The following is a 6,907-nucleotide window of genomic DNA, read 5'->3' as shown; positions in this document are numbered from 1 at the left end:
AGGAAAATGCAAATCAAAACAACCCTGAGATTCCACCTCACACCAGTCAGAATGGCTAAGATCAAAAATTCAGGTGACAGCAGATGCTGGCGAGCATGTGGAGAAAGAGGAAACTCCTCCATTGGAAGGAAAAAGAAACAGCAGCAGTTATAAAAAATACACATGAAAATTTGAAAGTTGAAAAGTAAACAGAAAAGAGCTACCTTAAGGGACTCTATCAAATATATAAAGAACAATCAGGATTCTTCTCCAAGTACTGATGTGAAAAATAATGACCCCTAAAACTCAATGGTTTTCAAAACTCAGTTTATTTCTTTAATTCATGTCACAGAAGAGCTATGAGGCTACACTATATAAATTCACTCTAGAATTTAAGATGAGGGAGAAGCCCTAAATTGATACATGCTAGTTTGGAGCAATTGGAAAAACAATACTAAGGATAGACTCTTATTGTACCTGCTGAAGCTTTTCTGAAAACAAAGCAAACATCTATGTGCCACATGACCAGCAGCCTCATTGATATGGAGGAGAAATACATTCTTTTTACGTATTTTCTTGGCAAGTCACAAGAAAGTCGTTAGTGTCAGAAATCATGATAAAAATAGGTTAATAAGAAAAATTATGAAATACAAAAGATGACACCAAATTCTCCTCACCCTCACATGTGAGGACTTCTGTAATTCCTGTGTTCTATTGCTGTCAAGGGGTTTAATATGTTTCTTTCCTGGCCACCCTCATCTGAGCAGAAGAATCATCCAGTTAACATAGATGAGTCTTACTCAAAATCATTAAATCTAAAACATAACTTTTGTTGAAGACATGAAGCATGGGGGTCCTTTGTTATCTAAGAAGGGTTAAGTGTTACAATAATATGTTATTTGAGTCAAAATGAACATGCTTTCCACCATATGACAAGCAAAGTATACAAGGCTCCTTCCTTAAAGAAGATGCATCAAGAATTCTACCATATAGGAGTGGCAGTCTTCCAGTTTGGAGCTCATTATAATTTCTAGATTCCATATGAACCTTCTTTCCCTGCAACTTAAAAAAAAAAAAAGAGGGAAAAAAAAAGGAAATTCTCCCTTAGTTGAAAGCAGATATAAGATTCCCATAAAACACTCAGATAGAAACAGATGAATACAATACACATAGTAGGTAGTTTTCCATAACAATCCAGAAAAATCACTGGAAAGACTACACCCTGCAGGTTCAGCCAAGTCTTGGATAAGACCCCAATATAGCGTCTTCACTCTTCTGTAAGAGGTATTTATTTTCCCATTAGCCTTGCTGACCACACAGGAAAAGGTCATTAGAGAATATAAAAATATGGCCTCCAAGAGTACAAGTACCTATCCCTTTCCTGACACAGATGTACTTAGAGCCAAAAATCATTGTGGTCTTCCAAATTGTACTCCATCTGTCATTTACGGGGAAAGTACCAGATAAAAAGAAGAACATGTAATGGTGAAGAAACTATTTTCCCTATTCTAATTCTTGTAACATGTAAATGACATTCCCATGCACAGAGTAATAATGTGGGGAAGAGCTGCAGTGTATATGAAAGTAAATGTGCCAGGACAACATCATAAAATACAAGAAAAATAAATTTCCAGTGTATTTGTATAAGGTCGGTAGAGTGTGCATGAGTTAACATATTAATTGAAGTTAGACTGATTCATCAAGATGGCAGTTATGAAGAATGGGTGAATATTGAATTATTTCAAGGTACATGAATAAAAATCAAAGATATATATTGTTCTCTCAAAAATCCTTGCCATAGCAAACAGGATTGAAATCTGTACAAATGCATGAAACAAGTATAAAAGAGTGAGCATAATGGTAAATTTCAGTTCTAATATATTCATAATATGAGTCACTAAATGTTTACTAAAAGACAATGCCAGATTAGATAGACAGGCAAGTTTAACAGCATTGTCATAAATTAAGAGCCAAAGTGTGGCCAGGTAGGTAGAGCCAAGAGAGAGAATCATTAGTTCAGGGCTATTTCTCAGCCATATAAAGAATTTGAGGTCAGACTTGGCTATTGTATGAGACCCCATTCAAAAGAGGAAAGTAAAACTGTAAAATGTGTATAGGATACAAACCCTAGGCAAAGGAAATGTGGGGGAATCTACATTTATTTAGATGTTGGAAATACTGAATAAAGACTGTTTGCTGGCTTGTACACCTATGCTGCATTTGATAGTTAAGGCCATTCCTTTACTCTTATACTTTGGAATTCCATATTCCATCCAAACCAAAGACATACATCAATAATGGCATCTGCTTCAAACCAGATCTGGCCTTTATTGAGGAATGGCTTCAGAGTTTCTTCAAGGATAAAGATGTTCCCTTCACTGGTGCACTGTTAGTACTTTACGATATAGCCAGGTGGTAGGCATAGGTGTCAGGAGATAAATGCAGTACATTTTGTACCTCCCAAGCTTTCACTTCTCCCAGTGCTGAGGAAAATCAAGCATCACACCCTAACTAAATATGAGTGAGTATTGAGCAAAGGTGTCAGCCAAATACCTGACTAAGCGAGTGGTTCTCAATCTGTCTGTAGGTCTCAGTCCCACAGGGGTCACATATCATATATTTACAGGACAATTCATTCACAACTGTAAACTTACAGTACGTAGCAACAAAATAATTTTATGTTGGGGGGGTCACCATAACATGAGGAAATATATTAAAGGGTTGAAGCATTAGGAAAACAGAACCACTGGGTTAAGCTTGCGAATTCATAAGCAGTTATTCAAGCTAATGAAATAGTTCTGTACTATGGTCTTTTATCAGTGATGTCAGCCAATATCTAACAGTATGGTCTGCCCTCATTAGTAATGCATCCTAGGGCTGTATTCCTGCATGTATTTCCTGGGTTTCCTAGGATTTGTTAGCAAACCTTTATGATTTTTTTTTTGTCTTGTAAACTGTTTCCGTCTTGAGCATGGTGTGCATTTATTTTCTAATATTATACTCATATTTCATCTGAGTTATCAGATTGGGGGATACATGGAGGAGTTGTGAGGGGCCTTAAAAATGAGCATCTTCTTTCAAACCATCCACTCTGACCGAGATTACATCTTGGTTTTTACATCCCATTGATGGATGAGATAGAGATGATGCTCTAGCTTATGTTACAGGTCAATGAGTCTCAGACACTAACATGCATCAGAAAAACATGGTGGACATATCAAAGCAGACGCTGGAGCCCTGCTCCAGCAATTCTGAGATTCAAGTGAGTCTGAGTAAGGCTAAGGAATTTGTCTTTTTAACAAGCTCCCATGTGAGACTGATGGTCCTGGTCCCAAGATCATAGTCTGAAAAACCTCTTTTTCTAAAGGATTCAATAAAATAATGGTTTAAGGTATAATCACCTACTATTGTGAACTTTCCACCAACCTTTATCTCTTACATCTTGGTTTTTCTGTGTGAATAAACATGCACCATTCTTATGAAAAGTGTGCAAACAAATTAAGTCTGTGTCTTAGCAACAGATTTCTCAATAAAGCCAGAAGGCTGCTCAGTGACAGGAGCTCCTTAAATGCTGGATTCAGATAGAGATAAAAGCTGTTATTTTTTTCCTTCCTGATCCTTACAGACTCTGAAAGCTGAGGTAAATGACAAATTATACACCTATTCACCTGTGGGAATGAACAGTGCTAAGCCCTAGGATTCCGGTGGCCTTGGAGGATTCAGGAGGAAAGAAATGGAGACATTGTTCTGCTTGCTGCTCAAATGACATCCCTAAAAATAAATGACTGTTAATTATAAGAAACATGTGCTCCTTCAAATTGCAGGGGGCAATTACAAAGCAAATTATCAACTTATTTCAGTTGAGGGAAGCTTTTTCTTCTCTACTTGAAGATTTGAAACTTGTGTTTTCTTCCAGTAAAAGTATTTGCCAGAATAGTAGTGACTGTGTCCAGTTTGGAGACCACAACACTCAGATCAGTGAGCAACCTTATCTGACTCATCAATGTATTCAATGAAAAAATATGCTTGCCTGCTATGTGGCAGAAAAAAAATTAAAACTTTAGCATAATTCAGTCTTGCTCTCCACAGCAACAATAATAAATAGTTAATAGTTATCCAACACTTATGAGGCACCAGCTGGCATGGTAAGAAATTATACAAAAAGGATGTTATAGAACATTTAATTGCATAGTCATGTGCTAAAAAATTGTAAATGTTATTATGAAGTTATAACAATGAATATCTCATGATGATTATAGCAGTGCATATCCCATGATGAGATAGGCATCATAATCCCCATTTTAAATAAGAACATTGAATTTCAAATAAATAACTCACTCAAGTTTCAATTATTGAGTATTGAGTAAATATTTGAATCCAAATTTGCCTTAATACACAAACACCATTTCTTCCTTTCTATGTTGATCCACCCAGAAGCTATTTGGTAGTGATGATTCCAAAACCTAATGAACATGGTAGCCAGAGGAGAAATCTAGGGTAAGGACAAACTTAACTCTATAGAAGTCAAACTAAAACTATATTTCCTAATTCTAGAGAGGAATGTTTTACATGTCATTCCAAGGACTGGCACCTCAGCAGGAGTGCACTATGGTGGTCCTGCAAGCCACAGGGATATGTTACAATGTCAGATGAATCTTACCAAGGAAATGGAAAAGAGGGAAGAATGAGAGATGCCTTTGTGGAATTGCAATAATTCAGAATAAACAGAATGTGAATAAGAACTGGATTTTTAGAAGCTAGAGACATGGGCAGTAGTCTGGTTATTAGTGCAGTTATGTGGCATTCTATGGTATTGGGATAGTTTCCCAGAGATGGCGAAGGAAGTTTTATAGCTTTTGAGCCAGAAGAAAAACCAGGATCACATCCAAAGGTTAGGAACTTAAGACTGGATCCCAGAATAGAGATCAAACAAGAGTCATGACAATGGCATAGCTGAAATCAACAGAGAAGAGTATCTAGAAAAAGGAAGCTTGGGCTGGTGCAATGCTAAGAGAGCAAAGCACAGGAAATGCAAGCCCAAGGACCTGAGTTCTATGCCTGGAACTTATTATGGGAGGAAAGAACAAACTTCAGAAATTGTTCTCTTACCTCTTACCTCTACACCATGGTGCGCACACACACGTGCGCACGCACACACACACACACACACACACACACACACGCGTGCACACACACACACATGCAAATTAAAATTAAATTTAAAAATAATGCACAAAGGAATGTTTGTAAGAGGGAGAAATTCACAGGACTTGAAGAGTAAGTGGGTTTAAAGACATTTGTGAGAATGAAGTTGGTAATTATACCTGAATTTAAGGTTTAAATTAATAGCCAATAATTATACTATTCTCCAAGACAAAAAAAAAATGAAATAGGGATTTAAAGCCTCCATACAGTGTTGTTTAGTTTTGCTTTGGCTAAAGTGCTTGATTTTTACTTCTGACCTCTGGGTAAACTGATTCACCTCCCAGAGTCTTAATTTCTTCTTCATCCAAGGTAAATGATGCACTTTGGATTAAAGCTCTACTCCCTATCCCTCTCCCTAGGACATCTCCCAAGGAATTTTTTTTCTGAGATTAATTGTAAGGTTAATATTATTCATGAAAATATGAGTTCTGTCATTCCTCGTCCAGCAAAGAATTTGATCAGGCTAACATTGCTATGCTCTGCACACTCCTTCCCATTCCACGTCTGGTTTCTCTGCAAGCTAATTGGGCCTCCATCTTCATGAGGTTAGCCCTGTTCAAACGCTTCCCTTAGCATTTCCCCAGCTCCCCATGGCTCACCTAGATCTGATTGTGTTTACCACTCTGCTTTGCTAGCTAGCTTTGAGCTGCTGTGTTTTCCGATCTTGACATCTGGGTCTCATTGCTCCTTCTCTGCCTTGAGACCTCTGCATTATTTATAAAATTGCTACAGGAAAATGAAAGCAAGGCTGGATCTGGGAGAAGGCAAGTTCTGGAGAATGTGATGGAATCCCCAAAGAGCAACACTTCCAATTAAGCCAACCAAGGCTCACAAAGCCCTAGAGATTCCACTGGTGCACAGTATTGGGCAGGCAGCATTCAATCCAGGTTTTGAGAATAGTAAATATCTCAATAGGGGAAATGATATTAGTGACATATGCAATTACCTTCCAAGAACCCTTTTTACAATCTGCATTTCCCAGATACAGTCCTCGCTCCTAGATAGCCTTCTCCAAGTATCTACAAAGCATCTGTTTCAGGAGCCCTCATTGACACCAAAAAAAATCCATAAATTATTGAATTCCTTATGCAAACAACATTATGTTTGCATATAAGTTATACAACGCTTCCAAATGCTTTACATGATCTTTATACTGCCTAAAATACCTAATATATCATAGATGCTTTATAGTTATAACAATGTATATATTGCTATTCAGTTTTTAGGTAATAATGGCAGGAAAACAAAATTTGCAATGTTCAGCACAGCTATTTTCCTAAATATTTCAATCTACACTTGCTAGAATCTTTGGATGCACAATTCATGGATAACAATGTTTAACTGTACTTTCTCCATAGGTAACATGTTACCTAACTTGTACGTGACATCCCATGATGGATGAGATTAGCCACAGGCAACATAAAGTTTTTTTCTTTTCAATTACATTGGAAAAATCTCATATAAAATAACCCAAAATATAAAGTTCAATATTTGGCTTTCTTTCATATTGAATGCCTACCACTAACTCAATATTTTTAATGCTTTATATCTATTAGAATGTCTGAAATGGGCCAATTACCATGCTAAGATCTTATACTCATCCACAATTAGTATAAATGTCTCCCAAAGACGATGGATGCTGCCATTTCACTTCTGCCAATGTTACAGGAGGGTAAACATCTTGGATGCCCATAGAAAAAGAGTCATGCTGCATCTCAAACTC

At 37.1% G+C, this 6,907-nt stretch overlaps 1 protein-coding gene across 1 annotated transcript in view; it reads right to left on the bottom strand.

Annotated features, from left to right (window-relative positions):
- The window catches only part of Agbl1 (ATP/GTP binding protein like 1), an 842,475-nt gene that overhangs the window by 384,315 nt on the left and 451,253 nt on the right, over window positions 1–6,907 (bottom strand). The gene's annotated exons all lie outside the window — the stretch shown is intronic.

Source organism: Mus caroli, chromosome 7 (assembly GCF_900094665.2).
Source record: "Mus caroli chromosome 7, CAROLI_EIJ_v1.1, whole genome shotgun sequence".
Lineage (NCBI taxonomy): Eukaryota > Metazoa > Chordata > Mammalia > Rodentia > Muridae > Mus > Mus caroli.
Note: the sequence above shows the minus strand (reverse complement) of the source record. Positions and strands in the feature narration are given on the sequence as shown.